The sequence below is a fragment of the Rattus norvegicus genome, chromosome 10 (assembly GCF_021556685.1).
Source record: "Rattus norvegicus strain SHRSP/BbbUtx chromosome 10, alternate assembly SHRSP_T2T, whole genome shotgun sequence".
Taxonomy (NCBI): Eukaryota; Metazoa; Chordata; class Mammalia; order Rodentia; family Muridae; genus Rattus; species Rattus norvegicus.
Window position 1 is genome coordinate 105,559,997 of NC_141543.1, and position 18,053 is coordinate 105,578,049.

General features: G+C 49.0%; 1 long non-coding RNA gene across 3 annotated transcripts in view; it reads left to right on the top strand.

Annotated features, from left to right (window-relative positions):
* Positions 1-15,544, top strand: part of LOC102548022 (uncharacterized) — a 32,023-nt gene extending 16,479 nt beyond the window's left edge. Inside the window, exons 2-5 of one of the 3 annotated variants that reach the window (XR_015631335.1) lie at positions 4,617-4,669; positions 5,946-6,101; positions 6,208-6,354; positions 13,483-14,137. This is a non-coding gene — a long non-coding RNA (uncharacterized LOC102548022). Of the gene's footprint in view, positions 1-4,616; positions 4,670-5,933; positions 6,102-6,207; positions 6,355-13,482 lie in introns of all 3 variants that reach the window. The other 2 variants (XR_015631333.1, XR_015631334.1) reach the window with 2 other exon arrangements.
* The last annotated feature ends 2,509 nt before the right edge of the window (positions 15,545-18,053 follow it).

The window sequence follows — 18,053 nt, forward strand, 5'->3', positions numbered from 1 at the left end:
CCAAGGAGTCCCCCCCCCAGTAGCAGTTATCTGGGCTCCGGAAGAACAGCTCAATCTTACTGCCGTCTGCAGCTGTCTCTGTCACAATAGAGAGGCTCAGGGCCCCGAAGACAGCACACAGCTTCAGAAAGACAGGCTGAAGTGTGCAGGGTGCAGGAGGGGTGGGGAGGTAGGGAGACTTTGAAACCCTGCTGGGGCCATCTTTCACATGGTCAGCCCTGCTGGGGGTCCTGCGAGGTCCGGGGGCATGTTAAGGAAGCAGCTGTCATGGGGCCGGGGCTGAGAGTGATCACAAGATGACATAGCTAAAAAAAGCTTCACTTTAAGGTAGGAAGGTAAATGCCACTTCTGGGCCGGCACCCGCTCCCTGGACTGGGAACGAGATAATGAATTATTACCCAAGGAAATGAAACCTCTAATAAATTCAAAAGCAAAGCTGGGGGAGGCTAAACTCCATTTTTACGAAGGAGCTGGTGATTTATAAAGTGTCTGCTCCCTGGGCCTCTTGGGGCTCCATCAACTCTCTCTGTCCCTCCCTGTCTCCCCTGCAGGGAGGCCTCTGCTCCTTCTGGACATACAGCTCCCCCAACTACAAAGCCCCCCCAACTGCCACTTGCCTCTGATGCTCCTTTTACTCTCCCCTGTGTGAACTACTCTCACCCCAGTGGGAATTTAAAACCTGAACACAGCTGAAATTTGGGCCAATTGCTTTCGAGAGCTCAGTCCCCAAGGATTGGCCACTAGGAAATCTGTCTTCCTTAGGAGTCCATTCCGACCTTTGAGCCAACAAATTACGAGTTGAACCAGCTCAGAATAGGCAATCAGGCTCCAGGATGCGGTGCTGGCTCCAGGCGGGGCGCGGCCCAGGCAGGGGCCGCTAATCCACTTTGCCTGAATCACACAATCCCAGCCTTCTCCAGGTTTGGGGAAACTGGCTGAGTGCATTTTTCCTTCCCTGTGTCACCTCTAATACCTTTCAAGCTTCATTCTGCAAACACTGGCCCCTCCATCCCTAGCCCAAAGCCATTGGACTCCTGCTGTTTGACCTCATTGCGTGTGTGTTTCCGGGGTGACCGGGCTTGTGATGTCACAGGCTTAGGCCAGTGAATCTTCAAGTGGGTGGGACCACAACAGTAGGTACCCAGTTAGACCGAGAAACAAAGACCTTGTTTTCACGCCATAGAAAAGTGGAAAATGGGAGGTGGGAGAGTGTGATAAAAATGGAGTCTGGGTGGGTTCAAGGCCATCCCTCAGGCTGGTTGGGTTAACTTTACTGAGTGCCGCTTTCCCAAACGCCTATGCAGCCTCCCTACGCCTGTCTGAAGAGCTATAATTTAGAAAGCCACTCAGTCCTGGTGGAAGGGATTCCAATGGGATTCCAAGACCCAGCATTCCCAGCGTGGGGCTCAGCCAGTCATCCACCTTCCAATCTGGAGTGTCCTGACGCCCCTCAGCCCTCGAGATCTGACATCAGCGCCTTTCCTGTACTCGCAGGTGGACCTGGAATTCACATCCCAGGATCTAGTAAGAAACTAGGCTCCTTCAGTGTCGACTAAATGCCACCCGGGTTCTGTAGGGAGCCCCAAGGCCAAGTGATTTTCAGAATGGGGCTCAGCTGGGTCGGCTCAAGGCTGGGCTTTCATCAAAGGAGGAAACACCCCCTACCCCTTCTTCTGGTTCTGCTAGGTGATGCCTAGTGCCGGTATTTTTTTTTTTTTTTTTTTAAGTAGCAGGAGTCAAGAGGAAAGCACAGGCTCCATTTAGAAACAAAGGCAACTGGCAGGCCTTCCCCAGTGTGCGAGCCCCACCGCACTGAGTTTCTGGTAATTTACTATCGGCCTGAATTATTTAGATAGATTGGGCTCACGTGGACTTCAGGTGTCCCAATTACCTGGCTGATTTGCATGTTTACGAGTCGGGGGATTGAATGCTAGCTCAAAGCAAATTCCAAATTCAGACTTTGGAATGGAAATCCTTGAGGTCCTGGCCCCTGCCCCTTTCTACCCTACCTGTGAGAAGAGGACCATCCACAAAAGGCATCCCTGCAGAGAGCAGGCTAGGAACCCATCTCTTCACAGGAGCAGGGGACATCAGCAGGACTGGGCCAGCCTCAGTTTCTTCTCCTGGTCAGGCTAAGGTAAAAATGGCTCCACAGAGAGAAGAGAGAAGAAAGTTCCAGTTGATCATGTTTGCCCAAACTGAAGGAGAGGGAAGAGAGAGAGAGAGGGTTCCCATAGTCCAGCCAGGAGGCAAAGAGTTAATCCTCTAATCTAGTCTGCGGGGAGCAAAGCAAGGGCTGAAGCTATTTTCAATCCTGAGTGTGCCTACAGAATGCTTGATGCTGGCAGTGGCTGCACTGGGAAGCCTGAGAACATTTGCAAGTGTTCATAGCCAGAGCTCCCTGGGTGTGGAGGATCTGCCTCTTGGCGTGACTTGACGGAACTCCAAAGGTTGGAGGGGCTCCCCCTTATTTTCAGTTAAAGAACACCTCCCCACACATACCATGTACTCCACAATCCCTTCTCTGTGCCCCCCGCCCCCCGCCTTCCTGACACAGTTCCTGCTGGACTTCACGCACAACCTGCAAATTCATGATGACCTTTTCAGAGCTGGACCAATTACTCTCAAATAAAATGACTTAAGCACCGGAGAGACGCATGTTTAAATTGTTGTGGTCGAGTGAGTTATCACCAGTACTGGATGAGTGCCAGCAGCAGCCCATGCTGCGGATCACCTAGGGAAGGTTTCAGACAGTAGGTGCCTGAGCCATGCTCCCCAGAGAGGGTGGCATTAATCCCAGTCCTAGGGAGAGGACCCCTATGGCTTGTTAGCCAGCTAGCCTAGCCATTTGGATGGCAAGCTCTAGGTTTATTGAGAGACTCTGTCTTGAAAAATAAAGTGGAAAAGAGCAATTGAAGAAAATACCCAGTATTGACCTCGGGCCTCCACATATGTACACACATCTCTGCACACTCCCTCATGCATGCACACATACCCATGCACACACATACACACATGCACACACATACACACACATGCACATTCTCATGTAAACACACCCCATGTACACACACACACACCCCATGTACACACTCAAACATACACATATACACATGCACACACTCATGCACATACACATGCACACACCCATGTATATACATATGCACACCATGTACACACACACACACATGTGGAGAGAGGGATGATGTTCCCAGATGATTTAACCATCTAAGAAAATCTGATGTAAAAGTTTGGAATCTCTCATCAGTAAGTCTTTGCATCAAAACTAATCAGATTTGATATGCTGCTAATGGGATCAAGACACACATTTTTATCTGCCAAGTAGGCCGCTGGCTTGAAACAAAATAACCTTGTGAAAATTTCATGTTGGCTCATCTTAATGAGAGTCAGTGCGTGCAAGCGTAGTGTGCCCCTTATCCAGTCTCCCATGTTCACGGAGTGTATGTGCAACGTGCACATGCACACAGGCTCACACTGAGGCCGAGGACATTAGCTGCCCTGCCCATCTCTACCTCATTCCCTCAAGCCAGGATCTCTCAGGAGGGAGGGTGGCAGCAAACAAGTGTCAGGTAACTTCCCATCCCCACCTCCCTCCCAGTGTTGAGGTCACATGTGCCTAGGCCCCCAAGTCCAGTTTTTACATAAGTGTTGGGGATTTGAACTCAGGTCCTTATGTTTGCATAGAAATCACCCTGATCCTTAGAGCCACCTCTAGGCCACAAAGTCTTTGCTAAACTGCTATAAACACATACACATATACATACATATACATAATTACATATGTATTCAAACACTCAAGTATTTGAACACTTGGTCCCGGGTTGGTGGCCCTGTTGGGGGCAAGGTTTAACAGATGCAGCCTTGTTGGAGAGAAGCACACCACTGGGAAGCTCACTTTGAGATTATATTGCCCTGTCTACATTTTGTTCTCTCTGCTTCATGTTCTTGCTGTCACATGTCTGTGCCACGTCAAGAACCTTAAGTCAAAACAAACCCTTCCTTCTATAAGATGCTTTAGTCATGATGTTTTATCCCATCCACAGAAAAGTATATACTGAAATTTTATTTATTCTCTCCACTCAAATTACAGCTGAGTAATGTCCTTCATTTGTAGAGGGGGAAACTGAGCCTTGGGCAGGACAAGTGACTTACCTGATTTACAAAGCTCTTGAGTGCTAAGAAACTGTTTTCTACCAGTCTCGTACTGATTTAAAATAAAATCTTTTGGTAAATTTTGATTCATATTTATTTACTGTGTGCATGTTCATGTGCATATGTACATACGTGACACAGCATGTGGATACCAGAGGAGCCAGTTCTCTCCTTCTACCATGTAGGTTCTAAGGATAGAACCCAGGACGTCAGGTTTTGCTGCAAGCCCCTTTATACCTACTCAGCCATCTTGATGGCCCAAGACTGAGATTCCTGCTTCCTGTAAGCAGAGCCTCTGTTCTGAACGCTGTAGAACTTTACCTGATGGACAGCTGTGACGGATGCTCTTGTACTCTGAGGCGAAAGTGGGCAGGCACACAGTCTGTGATGAAAACGACGAAATCCCTAGGCTCACGATTTGCTTTTGTCCCATTGTGACACAGGTACCACCAGGCTTTCTTTGTGCAGCCTGAGAGGACTGTGGCTGGAGCGACAGGTACACAGACAGCATCATCTGGCTACCATGATGGGGCTTGTAAACTGTCCTTTATTCCGAGCCTTGAGCGTCTTGTCTTCTGCCAGCGTCTGTGACATAACAGGACCCCAGCTGTCTCTCGGGCTTAGATATAGGAACTCAAACCTGCTGGGTTCCTGATGACGAGTTTGGATCTGGCGTCTTGGTCTCCACCTCTTTCCCTCTAAGCACAAGTGTGCATGTGCACGCTGCACATATGTTTCGGGAGCTGGAGAAGCAGGAGAGGAGACCCCTTGGACAACAGAATACAGGCCCCTGTCAACTCTGCTTTGCAGTAGAAAGATAGTAGATACGGCAGACTAGTTCCCGACTCTTTCTATGAGATAAACAGACTGACTCGGTACAAAGGTTAAAAGAGATACAAGCCACGGGTCTAAGGGAATGGATGCCTTGTTAGCTTCAAAGCTTAGAGAGAGCTCCTCTTTACTTTCACTGGAGCCTGTAGAAAGGCCTCTGGGCCAGGATATGCAAAGCTGACACATCCAGCCTTGTTGACCGGAATCCACCCACATGGGGAATGTCAGGACAGGGGCACACACCCCCTTGGCCCACTTACTTATCAAATGAGCTATTCCACTTTTGGTATAAATTCTGGTGGCTTGCACAACCCTTGGATTGGGACCATTTCTCTCCAACGCTGAGGGTTTTAGAAAATAGATGATCAGGGTGGGAGACCAGCTTAGTGGGTAAAGAGCTTATGGTGCAAATGTGAGAACCTGAATTCAGATCTGCACCCTCCCTCATGCATGCATACATACCCATGCACACACTCCCATGCACACACACCCCATGTATACACTCCCATGCACACACATCCACACATGCACACATCCACTAGAAGGGGCAGGTACATTATATATGTGTATGTACACACACACACACACACACACACACACACACACACACACACAATCCCAACTCTGAGAGGTGAAGACAGGTGAGTGGTCAGGGCTTGCTGTCTAGATAGTTTAGCCAAGAGTAGAGCTCCAGTTTCAGGGAGAGGCTCTGTCTCAAAAAACTATGAGTGACCCAGGAAAAACCCCATGTCCACCTCTGCCGTCTACATGCACATGTGTGGGTGAACACACCCGCACATGTACACACAAATGAACGATCACATGCCAGGACTCGTATTCTCAAAACTTTGTTTAAACAATGTTCTTTTTAGTTTTTCATTTTATTTGTAATCTTACATGTGTATATGGATTTGGGTACATGAGTGCAGGTGTCCACACAGGCCAGAAGAGGGTGCCAGAGCCCATGGACCTAGAGTTACAGGCAGTCTGGAATGGGCACTGAGAACTGAGCTCAAGTCCTCTGCAAAAGCAGTGCCAGCTCTTAACCATGAAGCCATCTGTCCAGCCCTCAGCACTACTCTTCAACTGAATACCAGGTAAGCCTCACTGGGAGAGGCTAACTTCAGCACTAAGTACCATCTAATGAATGAGAATTACATATTCAATGGTGGTTTCTAATAGCAGGTTCTGTGTAATTTTCAGCTGTTAATTATCATTATTAAGGATTATTAAAAATAAGGACCCAGATGTTCCAGGAGCTCTTCAGTTGCTTTGTAGAGTGGTCTGGAGCCTACTCAACAATCTGGGGATGAAAGGACTCTCACCTGGAGAAGCTGAGGCCTCAAGGGGGTGAGTGTCTTGTTGTCGGAGGTAAGGAGCACTAGGTCACCACTGTGTGACACAAAGCTGCAAGTTTCTTTCCTTACGAGTGATTTTGTGTGTGTGTGTGTGTGTGTGTGTGTGTGTGTGTGTGTCTTGTGAAGGTGTGTACACTTGGGTGCAGGTACCTGTGGAGGCCAGGAGAGGGCGTCAGATCCCCTGAAGTTAAGAGTTTCATTGAATCTCCTTGAGCTAGAATCATTAGAAGTTGCTAACCCCCTGACATGGTGCCTCAAAGCAAACTTGGGATCTCCACAAAAGCAGTAGGCAATTGCTGGCCACCTCTTTAACCCCCACACTGAGAACTTCTATATGCCAACTACCTCTTTTTGACTTGGAGGTATTCTTGAGACAGGGTCTCACACAGCCCAAGCTGGCCACACATTTCCTAGGTAGCTGAGGACAATCTTGAATTCTTGATTCTCTTCAAGTCTTCAGTTCTGAAATGACAGTCGCACATTACCATGCCTGCTCTACCTTTAAAAAAAAAAAAGAAGAAAGAAAAAGAAATTATTTTTATTTATCTGTATGTGTTCATGTGCCTGTAGAGGCCAGAAGAGGGTGTTCTATCTCCCTGAGCTGGAGTCACAAGTGGTTGTGAGCCACCTGATACTCATGCTAGAAACCAAATTCAGATCTTCTGAAAGAGCAGCATGGACTCTTAACAGCTTGAGCCATCTCTCCAGTTCCTACTTTAAAAAAAAAAAAAAGAGCCATATAAAGCGTGTTGTGATATAACACACACACACACACACACACACACACACACACACACACACACAATGCAATTGGCCCATTAAGGTCTAGAGAGGTGCTTGCTCTATACGCATGATGACCTCAATCCAACCCCCAGAGCCCATGTAAAGAATCCAGAGTAATTCCGGCACTGAGGAGGACAGTGGGACCCTCTAGCCAGCTACCTTAATCAGTTGCCTTAATCTCTTAGAGAGTTCTAGGTCAAGGAGGGACCTTGCCTCAGATATATAAGTTGACTGTCTCCTGAGAAGTGAGACTCAAGGTTGAGGTAGCTGCTCCCATGGCAGCCATGGGCAGGATCAGAGAGTGATGACTGTGCATTCATTAGTGCCCAGCTCCATTTCCCACTCTCTTAAGTCCAGGATCTCTGCCCAGGGACAGACCTACCTACAGTTAAGATAATGAATGTAGGAAAGATAGGTCTTCCACAGTCATCCCCAGAAGCCTACTGACACACACAAGAACACACGCACACACACACTCACACACACACGCTCTCACTCACACACACACACTCACACACTCTCACTCACACACACACTCACACACACACTCTCACTCACACACACTCACACACACTCTCACACACACACTCACACACACTCTCACTCACACACACTCACACACACTCTCACACACACTCTCACTCACTCACACACACACTCTCACTCACTCATACACACACTCACACACACTCTCACTCACACATACACACACACACACACACACACACACACACACACACACATTCTCCCATTAAAGGATACCATGCCATGATGATTGGGATATGATCTCAGACACAGACAGCCCTCATGACCAAAGTCAGTGCCAAAGAAAGGCTGCACTTTAGTTACTACCCTGCACCCAGAACCTCACCCATATTCTACCAATTTCTGAAGTAGCTATGAGTGTTTTGAATGTTGCAGTATGTTTATAGTATGTACCAAGCCACTGGCTCTTCAGATTATGAGTTGTAAAAATAAATAAATAAATAAAGGAAGGAAGGAAGGAAGAAAAAGAAAGACAGAGAGAGACAGAAACAAAGGAAGGAAGGAAAGAAGGCAGACAGAAAGAAAGAAAGAAAGGAAGGAAGGAAGAAAGAAAGAAAGAAAGAAAGGAAGGAAGCTCTGTGCCTTCCCTCCTGCATTTGCCCAGGGTGGGTGATCTCCCCTCCCCCTACCCAGAGACTTCTGAGAAGAACCCCAGAAGAAATCAGGAGGAGAAAGATGGGGGCCTCAGAAATCTTCATGTAGCCTGAACTCAAGCCTTGCATTTCAAGGGCACAGAAGGCATCCCTCCCCTTCTTCTACAGCCTCAGATGAGTCCCCTGGAGAAACCCCAAGTTAGCCTCCTAAGGAGAGCCAGCTCCTTGAGGGAGGTAGCTGAACCTGGGGATGGTCTGGGGGCAGCAGATTTTGCCAGGAGCCTGTGTGTGTGTGTGTGTGTGTGTGTGTGTGTGTGTGTGCTCTCCTGGGTCCCCAAAAGCTGTCACCAAAGGACCTGGATGCTTATGTAGCACCTTGGCAGTAACAAAGCTATTCTAAAGAAAAACCCCCCTCCCCCAGCTATAGGACAATTATGTGTGTAGCTTCCGATAGAAGAAAGAGGGACTGTGGTGGAGAGGGGTAGCCAGAGGAAAGGGTACAAGGAACAATTGGAGCTGCCCCATGGGGACACTTTTAGGTAAATTCTGAAATTTGCCCTACCTGAGGATGACTAGACACCTGCCTGAGGGAGACACTGGTACAGAGCTGCCTGGGAACAGACAAATTCCCTAGCTCTTCTGTGGGCAGAGCAGCCTAGGGAAAGCCCTCTAGCTGTCCAAGTAGCGTAGATCCAGGTGCCTAGAGGCTTGGTCAGGTCTTGTTCATGGAGCCCTGAGGTCACAGGGATAGGACTTAAAGGTCATGGCTGTATGGCTCCAAGCTTAGGTTTTCTATGCCCAGCTGGCCAGCTGGGCTGCAGCTTCTCATATGACTGAGGTTAGGATCTGAGGGGCTATGGCTGGGTAACCACAGCACCTGCTGCAGCCTGGTCCCACTCAACTCTCGGGCATCCAGTGGGCGAAGCCTGGTTAGACTTCCCAGGGGCTCTGCTTTAACTGTCTTGAGAATGCTTACAGCCCAGAGGGGTGACAAGGAGGTGATTATGTAAGGTTTAAAGGGAATCATTGGTAGGGCCCTGTCTCCCACTGCCAAAACGAGAGAACAGCCAGCAGGCTTTACAGTTTGCAGCCCTAGGTGGGCTCGCTTGGGATGGAGAGGCTTACCCCAGGATAGTGGGAGAGTAAGTTTCATTCCTTGGGGAACACAGGGAAAAACCTCGGGTATCTAAAGCTTTTTAGAACTATCCTCAAAGCTGCAGCTTGGTATCTCTCCCCTCACACACGCCTACACCAGCCCTGGAAGTTCAGGGTCCATAGGAGGCCTAGCTGGTGCTTGAGGGCTTCTCTCTTCCTGTGTGGAGGGAACTTTCCTAAGGCTATCTTTTCCTTTTTGCTCCTTAGCAGAGTAATTGTTAACCCACTAACCTATACAGTCATGTGTCTATCATCTGTAGGTCTGAGTCTGTGATGGGACAGCAACACAAGCTGGTAACGCACCTCTTCTTCAGAGCCTAGCCCCCAGGCATTCGGTTTCAATGGTTTACCCACCCCCTGCCCCTCTGCCCTATGGCTTCATGTATAGGGGGTTAGGCCTCGGATACAATATCAAATGGCTGCACTCACCCTTAGGAGAGGAGGATGGGGTCTTGCTCATACACTAGACATTTATGGGTGAAGGCATGATTATTACAAGACAGATACTTGTATATACTTTATTGTTATTCGTGTGTATGTATGTAGTGTGTGTGCATGTTTGTGTGTGCACAAGCATGTGCCCTGGTATACTGTGAAGATCAGAGGACAGCTTTCAGGACTCGGTTCTCTCCTTCCATCTCATTGAGACAAGACCATCTTGCTCTTTCTGCCCCACTGTATACATCAAGCTAGCTGGCCCATGACCCATGATCCTCCTGTCTCAGCCTCATATCTGCCAACAGAAGTTCTGTGACTTCAAGTCTCTACCGCCACACTCAGCTTTTTAGGTGGACTCTGGGGGTTAAGCTCGAGTCATCGGGCTTATACTGCAAAGGCCTTACCGTCTGAGCCTTCCAGCTCACTCGTACATCATGCTTTTAAGTGTATTTGTGTATCTGTATGTTTGGATGTTAGTGTACTTATTTCTGTGTCTATTCTATATGTATCTTCTCTCTACCCTGTGTGTGTGTGTATGTGTGTGTGTGTGTGTGTGTGTGTGTGTGTGTGTGTATGAGAGACAGAGAAGTCCTTACCATGCACAATCCTCTTTTCCCAGCATTTCAGGAGTATGAGGATGTCACTTTGTCTCTTCCGGGGACCTAACTCCACAAGCCCGAACTGCATCTTCCTACACGCGCAGCTCTGCAGATTTTCAAATATTTATCCTCCTATATTTAAAATCTGTGAAATCTCCCTCTCTCTTCCTCATACCTTATGTGCTTGTGAGTTCTCTCAGTCATCAGCCCCCTCTTCAACTCACTTCCTCTTTGTCTCTAGATATATATGCGTATGTCTGTGTGTGTGTGCATACACACACACACACACACACACACACACACACACACACACACACCCTGCTAAAGAAAGAGAAACCAACCAGGCCATATTTTGCACTTCTAAATTGTGCACAGTTAAAGACACATGGTACCATCACTCTGACACACATCCAGCCAGAGAGGGATCTGAGCTCCAACTGCTCCTGAGGAGAAAGTCTGTCGTCCGAGGGGTTCCCCAGGCTGCCACTAAGCTGCACGAAGGGGAACTAATTGGTGCTTTCCCAGGGCTTGGAGAGAAGCTCTGAGAAAACGCCACTCTCGCCTGGGCTGCTGGTGGCCTGGGGTCTTCTCCCCCAGAGTTGTGATATCTAAGAAGCTGCCTGAGGGGCAGAGGCTCCCCGGAGGTCTCTCTACATGCCAAGGTTGGTCTGTAGACTATCCCCATCCAGAGCCAGCTAGGCATCCCTGAACCACCGACTTTCCTGAGGAGAAGGAGCTTGAAGAGGCTGGGGAGGGGGCTCAGTCAGTAAAATGCCTGCTGAAGAAGCAGGAGGCCCTGAGTCCAGGTCCTCATCACAGGCAGCAGTGTGGACTTCTAACCCCAGCACTATAAGGGTCAGGGGTCACGAAGACAAGCAGCCCGCTGCAGCTCGTTGATCAGACAGCTTAGTTGAACTAATAAACCCCAGGTTCAAGGTCAGACCCTGACTCAAAATAAAGGACAACAGAGGAATACATCCAACTTTGACCTCTGACCTACACATGCACCTGCATACTCACATGAACACACACACACACACACAGACACAGACACACACACACACAGACACACACACACACACACACACACACACACACACACACACACGGACATGCACAAAGAGGGGGGAAGGAGGAGGAAGAGCTGAGAGGGGAAAGAGAAGGGGAGAAGAAAGGAGAGGAGAGGTGGAGAGGGGTGGCGGGGAGATATTCTTGTGCTGAAACCCCTCTCCCTGGGAAGCCCCGGAAGGACCCTGCCCCACCTGCTGAAGCTCTGAGGGAAGTTTCTTGCTCTGTAGATTAGTATCCACTCAGGAGCTTGGCTGCCCTAGACCAGCAGGAAGAAGGTGAAGAAAATACTGCCAAGTGGCACAAAGTGAGCAGACACAGAGCTAGAACAAACCTGTGTGCGTCAGAGTGTAGATAACGTCAAGGAAACCCTTGATAAATGGGCACAGAAAGACATACAGGCAGGGACAGACAGACACAGGCTGAGTGGCCTTTGTCGGAAGCACTGAGACCAGAAGATGTTCTTTTTAAACATTTGGGTTATTTGTGTCCCCATGAGGAAACATCTTGAGGATGCGACCTGATTTGAAAACCAGGAAGCATTGTTCCTTGACTTAAGTCATCCAGTGGTAACTCACTGAAGGTTTACCTTACTTTCATTTTGGCTATAAACCTCCCCCACGAGACTGGAGTGGGGATTTTTATTCGTGATGTCCTCTGAGAACTCGGAAACCTTCCTTTTAGAGTGTTTGGGGTTTGGAAGTTTGGATTAGGATGTTCGAGCTATCTTCTCAATGACTTACCCCAGCTCTTCTGGTTAAAAGTACAGTGGTTTGTTTATATGTGGGCGGGGCCGCATGCAGGCACGGCAGTATGTGAATTCCTGCTCTGGAGCAAACTGGAATGCAGAAAGAATGAGTAAGTGCAGCTGTTAGCCCAAATGTGACCAACTCTAATGGCTGGGGCTCTCAGCCACTGTGTGAGTTTCCCAAGCTGTTGTATATATAAGTATATTAGGGGTGTAGCTCAGCTGGTCAGGGGCTTGCCTGGCATTCCCAAGAACAGCGAATGGAAGTGTTGTCAAGAGGCAAGCGATGAGAACAAGCATGTAGAAACAAATGAGCCCTATTTGTCTCCCCGCCCCCTCTAGTCCCCTGTACGCCCTAAATGGCTGAATAGACCTTATCCCCTGCCTCCTAGTCTCCTTGGCTTCCTAGGGTTGAAAAGGAAGAAGTGAAGACAGGCAGTCACATGCCCCGGAAACTGTCCTGCAGGGTTACCTACGGATGGTTTGATCCTTCCACCCAACATCTCCAGCCACTTTCTAGAACTTACCCTAGGGGTAGTTCAACCCCTCTCCTGACTTCTAGGGATCAGAGTGCATGTGGGGTTTTGTCAACTTGACACAACTGGAGGATGTGGGAGCCTGCTGTAGGGCGTGGTCCCACCCCTGGGGACGTGGTCCTGAGCTGTAAGAGAAAGGATGTTGAACAAGCATAGGGAGCGAACCATTACATGATCTCCAAGGTCTTTGCTTCAGTTCCTGCTTCCAGGATCCCGCTTCCAGTTCCTGCCCTGGCTTCCCTTGAAGAGGGATAGTAACCTGTAAATCAAATCAACAGTTTTCTGGAGCAAGTTCCTTTTGATCAGTGTTTTATCGGGGCACCAGAAAAATCAAATGAATACAGGCTGCGACGATTCAACAGATCCCGCCCCATCATCCCCGACGGGAATTTTACGCGGCTCTCTGCCAACCTGGTGGCCCTCATTACTATTAGTCCTCGAGTAAAGATAGGAATCTCGCCTCTCCCATTTTACAATGTCTATTTACTATTCTCCTGGAAACTGCATACCCATTAGCTTGCCTCATACACTCTAAACATGGGTTTCTCAAACCGGTAATTGTCCCTGAGGGGCAGATGGGAAGTCAGCAGTTTATTCTACAATTCTTGACTCCGACATGCTTTTTTTTTTTTTTTTTTTTTTTTTCATTTCCAGGAACAATCTGACAGAGAGAGCCTCAGATCGGCTGCAGCTGTTCTTGACCCGATGACTTCTGGCTTCGTGGAAGGAGTTGTTTATCGCCCACGAGTTACGAACGCACCGTAGGCAGCTGGGAGATGCTTTAAGCAGCAGGTCCGGTGTGGACAGCCACCCCTCGGATCAGCTGAGAATTCTGACCTTGGGTCAAACCAGTTTGTGTTTTGACCGCTCCCTTTCGAGTGTGTATTTTAATGACTTGAAATTCCCCCCCCCCTTGGGTTATCTACGTCACTCTCTTTTGATAGACAGAAAGAAGAAGGAATATCAGTGGCCTCCTTTTCGAGGACTGTGACTCAACCATCACAGAACAGCAAGAAGCACATCAGATGCCACCCTCAATGACTCCAAAAGACAACCCTAGGAACGGCTTCTATGAAACAGAGCAACTCGTGTGGGGATGGATCTCGCCACCAGCCCCAGGAAGATCTTTATCACCCCTTTAAGCTTCCGGTAGTGCCAGACAAATTTTGGTTTGTGACAGTGTCCCCTCCACTCTCTTTCTCGGGCACATGCCTTCTCTTTGGTGAACTCACATTTCCTGGGTTATTTTGACCAGCCCTACTTCCCCATGCTGAGTGGTTCACTATTAAAAATCACTTGTACAACACCAGCCTTCCCCACCAGACTATCATTCTGACATGCGCAAGATGCGTGCCTGTCTTTCTCCTGGACGCAAGTCCAGTACCCAGTGCACAGCCTGCTGAGGAATAGTCATACGTCAGATACTTATGGAATGAAAAAAAAAAAAAGACAATAGACACAAACCTTCACCATTCCGTGAACACAAGAAGTCTGGTAATAAGAAACAAGAAGAAGCAGAGGGCTGAATGGATGGCAGGCAATCACCAGCTGGTTGTAAAGACAAAAGAGGCTGGGTTCTCTCACCCTTGGGAGGGGGCGAGCAGGGCAGCAGGGTTCTGGACACTCTTGTTCACCTAGCAACCTGACTTAATGGGCAGAACTCCAAGGTTGGCTGCCTTGTCCCCACTTCACAGTAAAGACTGACGCTTGAGTGTCCAAATGGCCTGAGACCCACAAAGTCTATATGTAGCTGTGATGTTTGCACCCAAGACCATGTAGCTTCACAGATGGGAGGCAAGACTCTGTAGACCCGGGCAAGGCTATGCCCAACCTCAGTCAAGACTGCTGCTCGCTCCCCTTGGATTGTAGATGGGTTTTTGCTCACAGTCGGAAGAATGAAGCACCCAGATTGGAACTCGAGGCCCCCAGGGTCCAAGGGAGGAAGCACCTCTGACCTCACCTTTCCAGTGAGCTGGGGTAGCAGTCAGGGCTTGCAGAGAGGGCTATTGCAGTTTCCCTTCTGTCCTCAAGTCTTCACCATGCTCTCCCAGATCAGCTTGTAGAGACACTAGCCAGACTGGCAGGGGTCCCGGAGAGGAGGGTACCAGCTGGAGCCTGCTTCAACAGCACAGCCAGAGTTGCGCACAGCAGGGCTGGGGCTGCCTGTCTTTCCTCGTTGCAGCCAGAGGCTGGCTGTCCCCAGTGGATTCTTTCCATTTGTAATCCTAGTCTCTGTTCGCTTTGCCCAGACATCCCACCCTCGGAGGACGGCGCCATTGTGTGCCCCTGGTATGGAAGAGTTGTATTAGTCCTGGCTTGTATTCCTTGTTGTAGAAACTTCTGGGGACACTGATGGAGAGATCCCTCACATGAAGCTTTTGCTCCCACCCCCCATCTGTCAGTGTCTGAACATAACCACTTATGCATGACTAAAGATGCTAACTGGAAACAGGAGCCTTGGAGAAGTGGCCACTGGGCATGGGCTTTGAACCCTACAGATCACTGGTCCCTTAGAATCCTTGTCCTGAGTGAATGGGGGGAGAATCCTCTCCTGGGCTCTGAATCATGACTGTGTTGACACAGGAGGAGCAACAAAGGATCAGAGTAGCTAGAGAGGGCTGCAACCTGGGCTTCTGGCCCTTGGAGTCTGTTATAGACATGTTACAGACATGTGTTATAGGCATGTTATAGACATACAGCATTCTCTGCATCCTCAGAATCTGAGTGTCTTGGCTCTTCTTCCTCCGCTCCTTTGTCAACTGCAGTGGGGCCACCATTTCTCTCCCAAAAGGAGCAACACAATAAGACTAGAGAGACTGAAAAGACCAGCAACTCCTCAAAAACAGCACTTCCTACATGCTGGAGAGAGTTTATGCACTAGAAGAGGCTTCCAGGAGGGGAAGACAGGAGGCCCACTCTCCGTCCCTGGGCGTGCTTGTCTCTCAGACTCTCTCGTGGATACTTCTTTGGGTGCAATCTCAGCTAATGGAGGAAAAGCCATTTCCGGCTTTCTCTTTGATGTCTAGGATCCTGGAGCAGAGGTCTGGCTCCGTGAGAGATCTCACACTTTCCAGACTTAATGCAACCAGCAGCAGTCAGGCTGAGGGTGAGGTGGGTTGCACAGTCCCGGGTCACTCATACAGAGCAGAGAATCACTCAGATGAGAAACCTTCCGTACAGGTCAACAGTGCCATGAACTGTCTCTCAGGAAGGACTCCATGTCACCGTTCATCCACCTCAAACCATAAGCTCATTGAGATGAGCGGGGACACTGGGAAGACCACCAGCCCTGCCCCCACCCTCTTGGACTTGATTTCTGCGCATTGAGAGATCTGATAAGAGCCTAGGGGTCAGTTGGTTTGCCCTCAAATCTCACATCTTACAAACCATCTGGCCAAACCAACTAGAGAGGAGTGGGGCCTCTACCTGCCCTGCTCTTCCCTTTGGTATCTCAGCACACAGTTACCCGTTTCCAAACAGAGCCAAGAAAAGTCCATTCATCATCATGGTCCCTGTCTCTGAGGAGCTCACATCCCGGACACAGGACAGACTCCGTGGACTCAAGAACTAAGACTTGAGACCAGAAACGTGTAAGGAGATCTGAACAGGGCACACACAGTCTGGTTCCTATGATAGAATGTTCTAGAAAAGACAGGACTACAGAGACAGAAAGCATACCATTGTTTGCCAGACGTTCGGGGCACTGGAGCAGAGAGAGAAGGATGACGGGTGGATCAAAGCAGGGTATTAGGGCGGTGAAATGTTCTAGATGGCAGATACAGGACATCATACATTTACCCAGAGACACCACATGCACAATACCGACAGCAACCCTGGCACAGGCGGTGGGCTTTGTCTTGACAGTAACACATTGCCCTGGTTCCTTGCCCTGTACCACACTAATGCAAGAGGCTCACAGCAGGAGCAACGGAGGTGGGAGTGAGGAGGTGCATGGGAACTCTCTGTACTTTCCAGTCAATTTTCCCCCTCAAACTGCTTAAAATCATAGTCTATTCATTTAAAGAAAAATGCAAGGTGGAGAAAGAAAGGGAGAGATGGAGTCGCTGTGGGAGAGCTGAGAGGGGGCGGGGTGGGAATAAAAAAGAAAAGTTAGAAATCAACCCTAAGAAGAACGATGCCCTTAAGGACGATCCTCCCACCCAGAGCCTGAACTTGCAATCCTTTCGGGACATGAAAAAGACCTTGTAGGTCAGAGCCCCTCATAGCAGCAAAAGTGAGAGGGAAGGGGAGAAAGTGTTGGGGTACAGTTTAGGGAGTGGGGCCCCTGGCACAGATGGCACAAACCGCAAGTGCAATTACTCAAAAAAAAAAAAAAAGAACTTGAAATTAAAAAACGATTTCAAGCCAAGGAGGGGAGTACATAAGTTACTGCATCCCTGAGACATTTATGAATAATACAAATGCCGTGAGGTGCTGGAGCCCGAGCACAGTTAATTAATATGTACGGGAGCAGAGATGCTCTCAAAAAACAATGGCGCTGCTTCCCTCTTGCTGGAAGTAAAAATATTTCCAGAAAGACGGACACGTTTATTATTTCCTCGCATAATTACCTTATTGTGGAACGGTTGTAATGGAACACATTAGAGACATTAGAAGCATTGAGCACCTGCCTGCCTACCCTTAATGTGCTTTGGTTTCATGGTGCTGGGCTCGGCAGGTAGGCAGAGGCTGGCAGGGGGGCTGGGGAGACAGCCTCGCCCTTCCCTCTTGCCCTCTGCTTCGCCCCTGAAACCAACCCACTCTTCTCAGTTCCCCTCCCCTGCCTTCCACAGCCTACTGCCACTCATTTTGGGGTACTTCTGTGGGTCGGTGGCAGCTTGAAGAGCAGGTGTTGTAGAAGGCTGGGTTGGGAAGAAATGGCTGTAGAAATGAGAAAGGTGGATGTTGTTCCCAACTAGAGGAAGAAGGATGGATGGAGGAGGAGGAAGGGAGGGAGGGAGGGAGGGAGGGAGGGAGGGAGGGAGGGAGGGAGGGAGGGAGAGGGAAAGAGAGAGAGCGCTTAAGCATCTACTTCCAAAGCAGGACAGCCTGGTTGGGGAGCTGTCTGTCTTCCTGCTGCTCTGGTAATTTGGGAGTGTTCTAATATCATTTCTGTTGTTGTAACAAATATCCTGACAAAAAGCAACTTAGAGGTTATTTGTCTTGCAATTTCGGGTTAAAAACAACCCCAGGTTAAGACCCACCATACCAGGGAAGTCACAGTA